We start from the raw sequence: 15,127 nt of genomic DNA, 5'->3' as shown, positions 1-15,127 counted from the left end.
CTGTGTATGACAAACCTACTGCCAGCATTATACTTATTGGTGTAAAACTAAAGCCATTTCCTCTAAACTCAGGAATGAGACAAGGATGTCCACTCTCCACTTCTCTTCAATTAATATTAGAATGCCTAGCTACAATAAGATAAGATGCAAACATAAAAGGGATCCAAATAGGGAAAGAAGAAATAAAACTTTCCCTCTTTGCAGATGACATGATCTTGTATTTAAAGAATCCCACGGACTCCACTCCCAAATTACTCAAGCTGATTCAAAACTTTGGCAAAGTAGCAGGGTATAAAATTAACCCTCAAAAAACAATGGCTTTCTGTATGCCAACAATGAGAAAAGCTTACCGAAATCAGGAAAGCAACTCCATTCATAATAGCCCCACAAAAAATAAAATACCTAAGAATTAACAACCAAAGGAGCGAAGGACCTCTATGATGAAAACTTTAAAAAGGAAATCAAAACAGAACTTAGAAAGTGGCAAAACCTCCCATGCTCCTGGATTGGAAGGATCAACATTGGGAAAATGGCAATACTTCCCAAGGCTATCTACAAATTCAATGCCATACCTATTAATATTCCAACCTCAGTCTTCAAGGAAATAGAAGAAGCAATCCAAAAATTCATTTGGAACAATAAAAGACCCCGAATAGCAAAAAAGATCCTTAACAGAAAGAACAGTGCTGGAGGAATATCAATACCAACTTTTGAACTCTACTACAAAGCCATAGTAATCAAAACAGCTTGGTACTGGCACAAGAACAAATCTGAGGACCAATGGAATAGAATTGAAAACCCATAAATATACCCACAGACCTACAGCCACCTAATCTTCAATAAGAAAGCTAAAAATATAGAATGGAAGAAAGACAGCCTCTTCAATAAATGGTGCTGGCAAAATTGGTTAATCACCTGTAGAAAACTAAAGCTAGATCCTTATATATCACCCTGTACCAGAATTAACTCAAAATGGATAAAAGACCACCAAGTCAAAGCAGCCACTTTGAAAACATTACAGGAAGGAATAGGAGAAACCCTAGGTCTCCTAGGCACAGGCTCAAATTTTCTCAGTAAAGACCCAGAAACACAACAAATCAAAGAAAGGTTGGACAAATGGGATTGCATGAAACTGCAGAGCTTCTGCATGGCAAAGGATATAGCTAGCAAGATCAATAGAAAGCCCATGGATTGAGAGAAGATCTTCACTAGCCAATGGATGAGGGTCTCATATCTAAAATATACTTGGAACTCAAAAAATTAAATCCCCCAACAACAAATCCTCAAAGAAACAACTGCCCTATTAATAAGTGGGCTAAAGAGTTAAAGCGAAACTTGTCTGAAGAGGAGAGAATGGCCAATAGACCTATGAAGAAATGCTCAACCTCTCTAGCCATAAAAGAAATGCAAATGAAAACAACATTGAGATACCACCTCACCCCAGTTAGAATGGCAAAAATCAAGAAATATAATAACAACAGATGCTGGAGGGGATGTGGCCAGAAGGGAACCCTACTGCATTGTTGGTGGGAGTGTAAACTTGTTCAACCACTTTGGAAAGTAGTAAGGAGGTTCCTCAAAAGACTCCACATAGAGCTCCCCAATGACCCAGCAATCCCACTTTTGGGCATTTACCCAAATGATCACAAACAAGACCACACTAAATCTACCAGCACAACTATGTTTATTGCAGCATTATTTACCATTGCTAAGATATGGAACCAATCCAGATGCCCCTCAGTAGATGAATGGATCAAGAATGTGGTATGCATATTCAATGAAATTCTATGCCTCCATCCATTTGTTAGGAAATGGAAAGACTTGGAAAAAATTATACTAAGTGAAGTAAGCCAGACCCAAAGAAACATAGGTCCTATGGTCCATATTTGCAATAACTAGTATGTGTCTGGGTCAAGCAGAAATGGTCAAAAGCTATATACATATGACCAGATAAGATGATTTTAAATGAAATGAACCCCAAGGTTGGGACACAAGTGAGTTTTTTTCTTGCTATTATTCCTAATGTATTTATAATGTAGCATGTGATTTTTTCTTTCTTTATATGGTCCTCCCACATGGTATAACCCCTGTTTTCACTGTATTTGATGCCAGTGCCCTGCATCTTCTATATACACTTCTCTAGCTTGGGGAGGAGAAGTGAAAAAACAAAATACTTAAGTAGGGATACAGGTTGACCCATTATAACAATGAGCTGTACAAAACAGTATGCTGAAAAAAGAACTTTACAATTTAGGCGTGGGGAGGGAGCGGAGAGCCGGGGAGTATAGTTGTGGAAGTGGGTGGGAAGGGAGGGTAGGGGAAAAACAAAGGAGCAGGTATCAATGCTTGATAGGAAAGGTACTCATGACCTTGCTCATGTAACTGTAACTCCTCTGTATAGTATTTTTACAATTAAAAAAAAAAGTATTAAAAAAAGATTAAAGGCAGCATGTGACCTGAGACCAATCAAGTAGAACAATCTCCTTGTGTTTTTCAAGTTGCTGCAACTAAGAAAAAAGGTAACATCCATTCTTTGTAGATGAAACTGAAGTATAAGACCTAAAATTGTGGATACTGCCTTGATATGAGAAATGGAAAGGGTTTTCCATGATCTAACTGCAAGTTCCCTTCCCTCTTCTACTCCTCAAGTCCATTTGACAGACCAAATATAGTGACTGCTTATCTCTAAATAGCAGAAATGAGTTCCAGCTTACCTAGTCAAACATTTGAATTACACTCTATGGTAGGAACCAGGAGGTTCCTTGCTCTTCATACTACAAAGACTGCCTCCATGGGGCTGGGAAAGTGGCTCAGTGGTAGAGTGCTTGCCTTGCATGCATGAGGCCCTGGGTTCGGTTCCTCAGCACCACATAAGCAAAAAGAAAAAACCCAGAAGTGGCACTATGGCTCAATTGGTAGAGTGCTAGCCTTGAGCTGAAGAGCTGAGGGGCCTTGAGCTGAAGAGCTGAGGGACAGTGCCCAGGCCCAGAGTTCAGGCCCATGACCGGACCCAAAAAAAAAAAAAAGACTGCTTCCTACAGCCCCTGCTTATTCGCTCCTGCGGGCCCTGGTGGCTCACTCTGCTCCAGAGCACCGCCTTGGTCTTGTGTGCTATGCAGTGTAAAATGATTGACCAACTGTGAGTGAGGGTGTCCCACGTTCAGCCTATCACGAGGGTGGGGTCTCTACCTTACAAAGAGGGTGGAGAGGACACAATTAAAAAAACTATGGTACAAACTAATTGCTACCAGGCCCGGTTTCCAGTCCATAAGGAGCTGGTAGAAAGCCAACACAGAGAGAATTGGAGTTCAAGGCTTGCAGGCTTAGAATTCCTGACTTTCATCACCTTGGGAATCTACTTTTCTCACTGTTGCCTCTTAATCTCTCCCTAGTACTTTTGCTAGTTTGGTGAAGGATCACTTCCCTTCCCTTCTCCCTTCCTTTCCCCCTTCCCTTCCCTTCCTTTCCCTTCTCCCTTCCCTTCCCTTCCCCCTTCCTTTCCCTTCTCTTCCCCCTTCCCTTCCCCCTTCCCTTCCCTTCCCCCTTTCCTTCCCCTCCCTTCCTCCTTCCCTTCCCTCTTCTCCCTTCCCCTTTTCTCTTCCCCATTCCCTTCCCCATTCCCCCTTCTCCTTTCTTCTTTCCCTTTCATTTCCTCTCTTTTCTTCCATTCCTTTTCTTCTCTCCTTTCTCCTCTCTCTTCCACCCTCTTCCTTTGCCTCCTTCCCTTCCTCTCTCTCTCTCTCCCTTTCTTTTGCCAGTACCTGGGTTTGAACCCAGAACTTCATACTTGCTCAGTTTCCTTCCTTGTTCAGGTGGTACTTTACCACTTCAGCTACACCTACAGGATGGCTTTTTGATAGTTATTTGGAGATGGAATATCTTGGACTTTTCTCTTCCAGTTGATCTCAAGCCTCAATCCTGAGTAGCTAGGATTACAGATGTTAGCCACCAGCTCAGAACTTCGTTCATTGAAACAAGAGCTAATGAAGCAAGTAGCAAGGGAAGAAGGCATGAAAATAAAAGAGATGAAAGTAAAAAATTACAGGGAAGCTGTCAATGGGGGGTGGGATGGGTGTTGGGATAAGAACCATTAATAGTTACCTTCGCTAGCATTGAAATTAGTGGTATCTAATTTAATAATTATACCATATGAAATACATTTCTTCTAAAATGAAAGCATATATAATATAAAGCAAGTCATACTTCAATATTATAAACAAGAAAAATTCAAAAGATACATAAATTCAATTAAGACATTAGAATATTCCCTATCAATTAGTATTTATACTTGAAGCACTAACATCTTTTAAGGGTCTAAAGTATTTCTGTGTGGCAGAGGGGGAGGTCTTAAAGTGTATACCCTGATGAACTTTTAAAAATTAGTTTTTTTGCAGATGAAATTAATATAACATAAAATTAACCATTTTCAAGAGTATCATTCAGTCTTTTAGTGCATGAACAGTGAACTTGTTTAGTTTAAAATTATTTTGATAATTCCAAAGTAGATCCCATACATGTTATGCAGTCTAGTCTCCCAAACCATAACTCTGCTTTTTGTCTCTCTGTCGATTTATCTATTCTGAAATTTTATATAAAAGGAATAATAAAATATGTACCTTTTGTGTCTAGCTTCTTTAACCTGGCAATCTTTTTGAGCTTCATCCATATGTGCTTCTTTCCTTTTATGCCTGAATAATAGTCCATTAAATGGATATACTACTTTTTGTTAATCTATTCATTTTTTTAATGGACATTTGGATCCTTTCCACTTTCTACATGATAGTCCCGTTAAGGACATTTGCTTATAAGTTGTTGAATACTTGTCTTCAATTCTTTTAGACATATAACTAAAAATAGAATTTTGGAGTCACATGCTAATTCTAACTTTTTGTGAGGTCCCCCAAATTATTTTCTATAAGGGCTACACATATTCCCACCAAACATGAATATGGGCTTCCATTTTCTCCCTTCTCACCAACACATATTATGGTTTTAGTTTACATTTCCATAATAACTGGTAATGGTGACTCTCTTTTCATATGCTTCTTGGTCATGTATTAGGACTTTCTGGAGAAACGTCTACTCAAGACCTTTGTTGTTTAACTAGGCTGTCATTTATTTTATTTTTTATTTTTATTTTTTTGGGTCCGGTTGTGGGGCCTGAACTCTGGGCCTGGGCGCTGTCCCTCAGCTCTTCAGCTCAAGGCTAGTGCTCTACCACTTGAGCCATGGTGCCACTTGTGGCTTTTTTCTTTTTTCTTATGTGGTGCTGGGGAATTGAACCCAGGGCCTCAGGCATGCAAGGCAAGCGCTCTTCCACTGAGCCACCTTCCCAGGCCTAGGCTGTCATTTAGATGTGGAATTCTTTATATGCTCTGAATTGTGGGCCCTTATCAGATCTCCTGACAATTTTGTACAGACAGTTTCTGTACTTTTTGGACTTCTCTGTTGTTATTGAGAACTCACTTTTTGATGTGATCCATATAATGAGGGGCTTGTTAGAGTAAGGAAAGAGTCTACATAGCCCTCTCTCTGGCCATCATCTTTGGTTTAAGGTGAGAACCTAAACCTAATCGGACGTGTAACAAGTCTAGCTATAGATATTGGTCATTCAAGTCAAACCAGTCAGAACCCTTCAGTAGAGTCTTTTCATGAAGCTCTCTCTATGTGAGTCTAACTGCTGAGGCTGTCAGCCATGTTTCTTTCTACATGATGGACCAATAGTAGAAGAACACCAAATTAATCATCTAGATCAAGAGAACGCATCTACTGTTATTTGAGCTCTTGGACTTAGTTCACTCCACATTTGCTTTTATTATAATTTATTAATATAAGTAATATGCTTGCCTTTTTGTTTAACCTGGTGTGCTTTAGATTTTTCTACTCTATATGAAAAAAAAAGCCTGACAGAGTCAAGTCAAGTGGTAATGTTATCTCGGGAGCATATCTCATAATATGATATTGGAACTTTGGCATGTCACTTCTTGAGTTTACATCTTGTCCTGATCCTTCTTTTTTTCTGGAATACATGCTCAGAGCTTGCATTTGTTGGCTTCTCTCACTAAATTAAGAACTAATAGGGAAATTGAAATTATTTCTGGTGTAAATGTTTTATTACTCTTAAAAAATTGACAGTAAAATGGTTGGCCAGCTGCCAAGGGCTTGAGGTACAGCTGCATCTTGCGAATTAATTAAATGCCATAGCCCTGTTTCCAGTTTCTATCAGGAACTGGAATGAATGTTATTAAAAAAGAGCATTTTCTGAAAGGAATGTGTTGTGCAATTTAATGAAGGTTAGATGTAGGTGGTCTAAATACTACTGCATTCCTACTTTTGCTAAGAAACGTTAAAAAATACTGTCACCAATGTGTGAATGCCATTCATCCAAAGGAAGTCAACTAAGCCCTTTCAGTGGCATTATTTTAAGTAATCTCTTCTGTATTTTCTAAGTCAGATTGTATAATTAACTAATCCATCTACCCATTGTGTTATTAGGTGATGAAAAATGCATGCATCCTGTCTTTGGCATAATTACATACATTCCTTTTCTGTTTCCTTTTGTTGACTTTGGTTATACTTTGTATCATCAGTTAAGTAACTAAGATATCCTTTGGATGAAGAAAATCCCTTATTTCCGATCTTTGCAATTTACAAGTTAATGACTCAAAATGTTACATGTGTACTTTCATAGTTTTGCATCTTTGTGCAGCCCATTGTGAAAATGATTTCCACTATCAAAATTATACTATACTTTAAGAGAAGCTCATGATCGTTGTCTGTTGTCTGTAGCAGTCTAGGCATTGTAAGTCGGAAGTCTCTTGACAAGAAACATAATAAGATCTTCATTGCATTTGGTAAACCTGACAGCTTCTTTGCTAAGAAATTCTAGCCTTCCTAGCTTAGATTTTTCTTACCCTTCCACTATACATTTTTTAACCCTTCTGGTTTATTTTTTCTCATATTTTTATTTGAATGAACTTTTCTGTTGTGTTTTGTTTTATTGAAACGGTTTCTCATTATTTATCCCATCTTGGCCTCAAACTTGTGATCTTCCTGCCTGAGTTTCCTGAGGCGATGTGACATCATGCACAATGAATCTTTTATTTGTTTTTGTTTGTTTGTTTTTTGCATCACTAGTATTTGAACACATGGCTTTATATTTCCTAGGCAGGTACTCTATCATGTAAGCTATGATTCTACTCCTTTAGTATTTTTGGATAGATTCTTGCATTTTTTTGCCTGGACTGGATTCAGAATAATATTCTCTTATCTATGCCTCTCATATTGCTTGTATGACTCATGTGTGTCAGCAGGCCCAGCTTATTTGTTGAGATGAAGTCTTGCTAACTTGCCTCATATAGTGATTCTTTTTTTGCCATGGCTGGGCTTGATCTCAGTGCCTGGGCACTGTCCCTGGGCTTTGTTTGTCCAAGGCTAGCACTCTACCCCTTGAGCCACACCACTACTTCTGGCCTTTTCTATTTATGTGGTACTGAGGAATCGAATCCAGGGTTTCATGCATGCTAGGCAAGCACTCTTCCACCAAGCCACTTTGCCAGCCCCTCAACCATGATTCTTTAGTCTTCCCAAGTAGCTGGGATTATAGACATACACCACTACTATTGGTACTATTTTTTGTCTACTTTATTTTGTTACTTAACCATACTTAAGCTTTATAGCTGTGGTAGCATAACAAGTTCATGCTTTGTATTAATTATGAATATTTAAGAAACTTCCTTTAATTGTTGTATTAATCCTGAGGGTTTTGACTTGAGTACTATATAAAAGGGGAAGAGATTTCCAAAGGAAATCTTAACATCTGGCTCTGATTTTCTCCCCATAAAAGGGAAGCTTCTAAGTGCTCAATCCTACATTGTTTATCTGCAAATGATCCTCATCTTTGCTTCTAATGACTCAGAATATAAGTCCCTCTGATTCAACATGAACAGAGAAAGTCACAGTCTTATCAGCTTTGCTATATGCTAATTTTGAAGCAAAGGGCTTACCAGATGGTTGTTAGGAAGCTTTGCATTGTAATTTCAGGACACCAAGACTTACTTGTTTAAATGATAACAAAGCATTATGCTTTCATTAATAAGTTCATAAAGAAGAGCAGTCTAAGTTCCATACCATCAGGATCAGAACTGTAAATTTCTATGTGTTTTAAAACTTACACTTCTCTAAGTAAATGCTTTGTTTTCAGGTCACCTTTTTATATCATTACATGGCTATTGTTCCAGATTCTACATACTTTCCTGAGTATTGACAGGTAAAAGGACTATACTGCATTGCCATTGGATGAAACACTTCGGACCATTTTCCTAGATACTTTGACGCACATATCCTTGACCAGAATTCCATCAGAAGCAGACTCCCAATTTCATCTTTGGCAAGGAGAGTGGTATGGCTACAGAGGGTAGCAATCAAGATTCCCTTGTTGGAGGGAGAGGGACGGGGAGGGGTGGTTTGGTGTAATGATGCTTTCAGAGGTTTCAGATTGGGAGGAGAACTGCTAAAATGCTGGTCACCAGAAAAAGATGATTTCCCCAACCCAGTCACTGCTCATTCCACTCCAGAAATGACACCCTTCCTTTCACTTCCCTATAGTCCACTCCATAGCAGTGGAAGATGCTGCTTTTATAGTCCATCTTATTTCCAATAAAGCCTTGACATCTGGTTTCTTTATTTTTAGAGTCTGAAAAAGGAGAGAATAGTGCTGATGCCCTTTCTTTTGGAGAGACTTGACAACAGAACCTGGGGACTTTGTCTCGATATTGAGTATTTTTCTGCAATGACTTCAGAATATTAGCTTAGCTTGGCTTGTTATGATGCAATGCCACACACATGGTATCTGTCTCATGTATTGTAAAAACATATCTCCTGCAGTTGAGAAGGCTAGATGCACAACAACAAGGTAGCAGCACGGCCGTGTTCTGGTGAAGGGCCTCTGTTGGGTTGTAGATGGATACCTTTTGTGCTATATCCTGATGTGATAAACAGAAGAGTTCTCTCGTGTCTTTTCTCATCTTCCTTTTTCTTTATTTGGGTGAGGTAATAGAGCTTGAACTCAGGAGGTCTGGGCACTGTCCCTTAGCTTATTTTGCTCAGGGCTGGCACTCTAATACTTGTATTTATACCTCTACTTCCTACATTTTGGGGGTTAATTGGAGATAATAAATTTTATAGATTTTCCTGCCCAGGCTTGCTTCAAACCATGATTCCCAGTTCAAAGTCACCTGAGTAGCTTGGATTTCAAGCATCAGTGACCAGCATTCCGCTTTATGTCTCTTCTTACAGGTGAACAGTATTCCTGTTCACCAAGGCTCCATTTTCATGTCCCAATTATCTCCTAAGAGCCTACTTTCTAAAACATCACATCAAGGGATAGAATTTCAACATAAAAATTTTGGAGTTTAGATATTCAGCCTATCACAAACTACCTAGAGTACAGAGAAGATGTGAGCACAAAAGGTAGCTGCCCCTTTTCATACCCTTAGCATGGATCCTGCTAATGCTGCTCAGTGGTCAACACAGTCCCATTGGGTTGGGTCCACTCTCCTCTAAAGGATATAGGGAAACAGATAACAAAGCTCTAGTTTGTGCCTACAAATGAAAGTATATTTGAGACCTTTTTTAAATCATGGAAACATTCTCTAGAAATTGGGGCAGGTTCTCCTTTAATAGATGAAACTTGAACCAGCCCTTTGATGGAGAGTTATCATAGCCCTTTGTTTCTCTGTGAATAGTTGTGGGTTGGAGCTTCTCACGGTTACTTTGGGTTGCACCTGACACTGGGAAAAAGAAGGAGAAATGAACTGAACTTGGCACAGAGTGCCAAGAATGCAACACGTGGATTACCACAGGTGGAATCACAGAGACAGAACAAAGATTAAAGGAAGCTACTATTCAGTGAGGTCATATTTACATTCGAATTGTCACCAGTCTGTGGTTCCCACACTGCCCACTGGGCTGCCCTCTTTCCATACAGATGTTTTCCTCACTTAGCTTGAACTCGAACACTGTATCAGAGTTTGTCCTACTAACCCCCCTCACCTCAATAGGGTTGATCTCCCAACATGCTGACTTACAGCATTGCAATATGGTCCCTTTCTTTGCATGGATGACTTCTTCCCTCAGCCCAGGTTCTCACGTCCATGCTGTCTTTCATATGGGTGACATTCACTCCTTACCCAGTCAATTTCATATGAGCAAATTAAAACCTTGCTCAGATGCAATTTTTGCAGCATGCTGCTTGAAGAAGCGAGTGGATATGGCAAACAGCTATGCTCAAAGTAAAATAAGGAGACCTTTAAGCTCACGCAAAAAGATTGGATTGTCAGAATAAAACCATGGTCTGGTCATTATAGTACATAAATGTACAGAGAAGTAGAAGTTTGGTTTTCCCACTGTCTAGTGCTATCAAAATGCTCCTTCTCTTATCAGCAGTGGTTCAGAAAGAGAAGAGCTGGGCACTGAAGGCTCACACCTATAATCCTAGATCCTAAGGAGATTGAAATGTGAGCGTTGTGCTTCAAAGCCAGTCTAGGCTGATAAATCCAAGAGACTCATCTCCAATTAACCAGCCAAAAGCTGAAGTGGAGGTGTGGTTCAAGTCATAGAGTACCAGCATTTAGTAAGAAAAGCCAAGAAAGAGTGAAAGGTCCTGAGTTCAAACTCCAGTATTGGCAGAGAGAAGAGACAGTGAGGGAGAGTGTGTGTGTGTGAGAGAGACAGTGAGAGAGAGGGGGGAGGTGGAGGGAGGGAGAATTGCAATTTAAAATGAAATTTGAATTGCAACTGTCTAATGTACCAATTAGAAATGGCCTGGTTCTCCTGCTTCTGACCTCCAAGCAGAATGCTATCTTTGGATAACAGAAAATACATTATTTTTACAGTATTACTGTTAACACAGAAAAGTAAAAGACTAAGAAATAGAAGAAAAAGAAACTATAAATCATCTATCCTGTGTAAGTTAATAGGCACCCAACAACTTCCAGTTCACCCAAAGTAAATGCTGAACAGAACTCAAACCCATGGAAGTTCACTCACTAGAAGGAAATCTTATAAGAGTCTAAGAATTTGTGCATCTCTTCCGAGGCTTGTGTTAGGGACTGAGTGTCCCTCATCCATGAAAATGGTTTTACCCAAGAACATCTTAGGCCTGGCTTCTGTTCAGCCCCCCTTCTCCCCATCCCCAACCAGGAAGCTCCTACCCACATCTACTCACAGAAGACCATACAAAATGCAGATAGTTCTCCATTAGTTCAAAGTCTACCATGTGCCAGGAAGAGGGCTGATGCTGCAAGTATATGTACGAATAAATTTCAACTATTTGCACGGAGAGGTGAGCATCCAGTATCAACCTGCCATTTTTTTTGACACTTGTGCGACTCTATCCAAAAGGCCACTTCTTATTTCTGACTACATGGGAGGACCAACATCCGGAACACAAAGATTTTAGAAGTTAGCAAATTATACAACTTTTGAGTTCTCTCTCTCTCTCTCTCTTTAACACTTGAGATGCAGCAGCTCCCCTTCTAGCTCTTTTGGGAGTTAAACAGAGATTTCATAGACATTTCTGTCCAGGTTGGTTTTGAAACATGAGTCTCAGATCTCAGTCTCCTGAGTAGCTAGGATGAGAGGCATGAGCCACCAATGCCTGGCCACAATTTGCTGACAGCTAGCACAACCAATCCAAACAGGTCTAAAAGTAAGGCTGGTTAAAGTAGCCTAAGAAAGAGACCCAAAAAAGTGCAGCAGCAATAGAAACTAGTGCAAAACAACAACAACAACAAAACATTAACATTATAGCTGAGTATAGCCCCAAGGGTCCAGCCCCATTGCAGACCCAGGATAGTAAGCATCAGCTTACAGGTAGACACAAGTGAGTATAGCCCCATGTATTCAGCCCCATGGAGGACCCAGGAGCTTCCTCAAGGGTGGGGAGGGGAAGATGCTGGAGACTATGGCCTGGACCACCCAGATACCCAGTGGATTCAAGTGAGTTCAGCCTTGTATGTCCAGCTCCTCAGCAAACTCACTGAGACCCCGCCAGGAAGCCAGTCTCCCCACAGGACACAGAAGACCAGAGCCCTGAGTGCCAGATGCCCTGTAGACCTGTATGAGTGCAGACTCACTTGTCCAGGTTCCCAGCAGACCTATTAAGTGTAGCCCTAAGTGTCCAGCTTTACAGTGGACTAACATGGCTCCTTTGCCCAACTCTGTAGAAGGCCCACTATAGCTTAATGCTGTGCACCTAGTTCTTTGTGGGGCTACTGCCCACGTGCATCCTGTAATCCCAACAGGAACTGGTGCAGGCAAGAGTCATGCCACGTGTGGGCAGAGTACCACTAACTGCAGGAACCTCATCTTATCTTTGATAATTCAGGAGTCATCATATTAAGGAAGGCACAGTAAGAGAAAGAATAGAATTAAGCTAAAGATCATTCATTTAAAAATATATGTTGTAGGGCTGGGGATATGACTCAATGGCAGAGCACCTGCCTGGCAAACAGTAGACCCTGAGGATGGATGGATAGATGATAGATGGTCGATGAGGTAATATTATGTACTTAAATAAGTTAGCACATAGGAAAAAATGTTGAAATATCAACTATAATAAGCTCATGTTATGCCTGGTTTTGCTTTTGCTTTTATTTTTATGGATGTCTGAGTTTTACTCTTTACTGCCTCTCTGCAACACTTGGTTATTTACCCCCCTCCCCTCCACTCCACATGTACAACTTCTAAATTATAATCACATACACATTGGTATCAGGTACTTGCTTTCTTCTATGTCACTTCCTCCCCCCCCCCCTTGGTTTACACATTGTATCTTGTCTCTTTCCCTTCCCTCAATAGCTAAATTCTCATATGTGTTCCTTGTATTCTTACCTTTAAAACTTCCACACCGTACCCTACCAATACTCTGGACCTCTGGAAATATAATGGGATTAGTTCTGTAGACGCCACTAACTATCATTTCTTACTGTTTGTAAAAATCATATCAGAGTTCGAACTGATACATCTAATAGAGATTCAATTCCAATTAAGAGGGAAGGGGAAAACACATCAACCAAGCCAGTATTTAATACTATGAAAATACAGAGACTAACCAACAGGCAAAGCTTCAGAAAAACCAAAGGCCCAGTATACAGGGTCTGTTTCAAATGAGTAAATGCCAGCACAGAAATATGAGAAATACATGAAAACTAGGAAATACATCTTCTCCAAATATCACTAACACCTCAGTAAAGAATCTAATTACTGGGCACTGGTGGCTCATGCTTGTAATTCTCCATACTCAGGAGGCTGAGTTCCAAGCCTGCTTAGACAGGAAAGTCTTTGAGACCCATTATCTCCAATTAATCACCAAAACTTGAAGTAGAGTTCTGGTTCAAGTGGCAGAGCACTAGCTTCTAGCAAAAAAAAAAGCTCAGGGACAGCATCCAGACTCTGAGTTCAAGCCCCAGTACTGGAACACACACACACATGCACATGCATGCACACGTATACACACCACAACAAACACACACCAATCAGAATGACACTGGAGTGAAGGAACTTCCAAATACTGAGTTCAAAGATAAGATGATAAGAATGTTCATTGAGTTGGAAGACAACACAGGCAAGCAGTTTCCTGAAATCAGAAGAGACACAAAGGAATCCAATGGGATTAGAGACAAAAAGCTACGTGAGCGGTTGCTTTTGCCTTCACAGCTGCTGGCTTCTGCGCCATTTCCCCTTGATCCCTGCCCTGCCAAGGTCTGCCCGGCTCGGCCCTGCCCTCACACAGATGAGTCCAGGTGAGCACAACCCTGGTTGGTACATTTCGTCTTTCAGCATCATGGGTGCCTTGTGCACCATGACCTTCAGCGTCCCCGGTGCTGCCTGTGGTACAGCCAAGCGTGGCACTGGGACCTCCACCGTGTTGGTCATTCAGCCAGACCTTGGTCATGACATCCATCATTCCGGCGGTCATGGCTGACTTCATCGCACATTACAGCCTGGTGATGGCAGCCCTCATCGCCAACTCCCTGCATGATGGCATCACCCTTTACAGGAGTTCCGTGCAGCTGGGTATGGGCCTGAGTGGCCTGGCAGCGGGCTTTGCCATTGGCATGTGGACGCCGGAGTGAGGGGCGCTGCCCAGCAGCCTCGGCTGCTCAGGGGGCTTGATCCTGATTCTCCGCAGACTTCTCAACTTCTACGGTCTCCTCGTGGCCCTCGTCCTCTCCACAAAGTAGCCCCTCTCGGAGTCCAACAGCCACAGAATATGATAGGCCACCGTCCTCATTCCAGAATGAGCAGCCTGACACGCATGCGTGGCTGCTGCCTGCTCCGTAGTTGGTCTTGTAAATGCACAATGTCCTAGTGCCCATTGTCTGGTGCCCTTGCCTGGCCCCTGCCACCCCGTGCTCTGGACATCTGGGCCCACCGATGTCCCATCCAGGTTCCTGACCGGCGGGGATCCGGGCCTCTGGCCGCCCTGCCCATCTTCCCAGAGTGCTGGCTCTGTGTAGAAGGATGTTAGAGTTGTTGTTTTTCACGCTACTGAATGTTTATTTTTAAAAGATCTGACCTGTTCATACATCTGCAGAGTATTCCTGTTTCCCAGCTATACAGTAACCTGTTAGTAGACTGTTGCCTTGTGAGCTCCCCTTGCTGAGATTGCTTGGATGGAGCCTCATTACCTCTGGCCATGGGCTGCCAGGCTGCAGGGCAGAGTGCTGGCCACCAGGTCCTGGAGCCTGGGTATGTCCAGGATGGTGCTGGGGGGAGAGAAATGGGGTGAGAAGCTAAGGAATACCAAGCAAATACCAAAAATACTTAAATGGGATTCAGAGAAAATACAGCTAAACAGTTGAAAGACTTCAAAGAAGACATACATAAACAAGTCAGAGCAAAATATTGGAAAGGAGCTCAGTTAAACAGAAATTAGGGGGAAGGGAAAGGAAATCAAATTGAAATCTAGGTCAGAAAAATAAAATGGATACCTTTTCTAGAAGAGTGGACAAGATGGAGGGGAGAATTTCAGGAACTGAAGAAGATAGATCAGAGATAGTAGAAAAACTGGAACAAAATACAGGAAACAGATAGAAACAATGTGAAAGGAATTTACAAGCAG

At 41.3% G+C, this 15,127-nt stretch overlaps 1 pseudogene; it reads left to right on the top strand.

The window, feature by feature from the left end:
* The first annotated feature begins 13,795 nt into the window (after positions 1 to 13,795).
* LOC122121574 lies at positions 13,796 to 14,539 on the top strand (annotated as a pseudogene).
* The last annotated feature ends 588 nt before the right edge of the window (positions 14,540 to 15,127 follow it).

This window comes from Dipodomys spectabilis, unplaced genomic scaffold, assembly GCF_019054845.1.
Source record: "Dipodomys spectabilis isolate Male_0828 unplaced genomic scaffold, ASM1905484v1 ptg000190l, whole genome shotgun sequence".
Taxonomy (NCBI): Eukaryota; Metazoa; Chordata; class Mammalia; order Rodentia; family Heteromyidae; genus Dipodomys; species Dipodomys spectabilis.
This window is presented reverse-complemented; position numbering and strand designations above follow the sequence as displayed.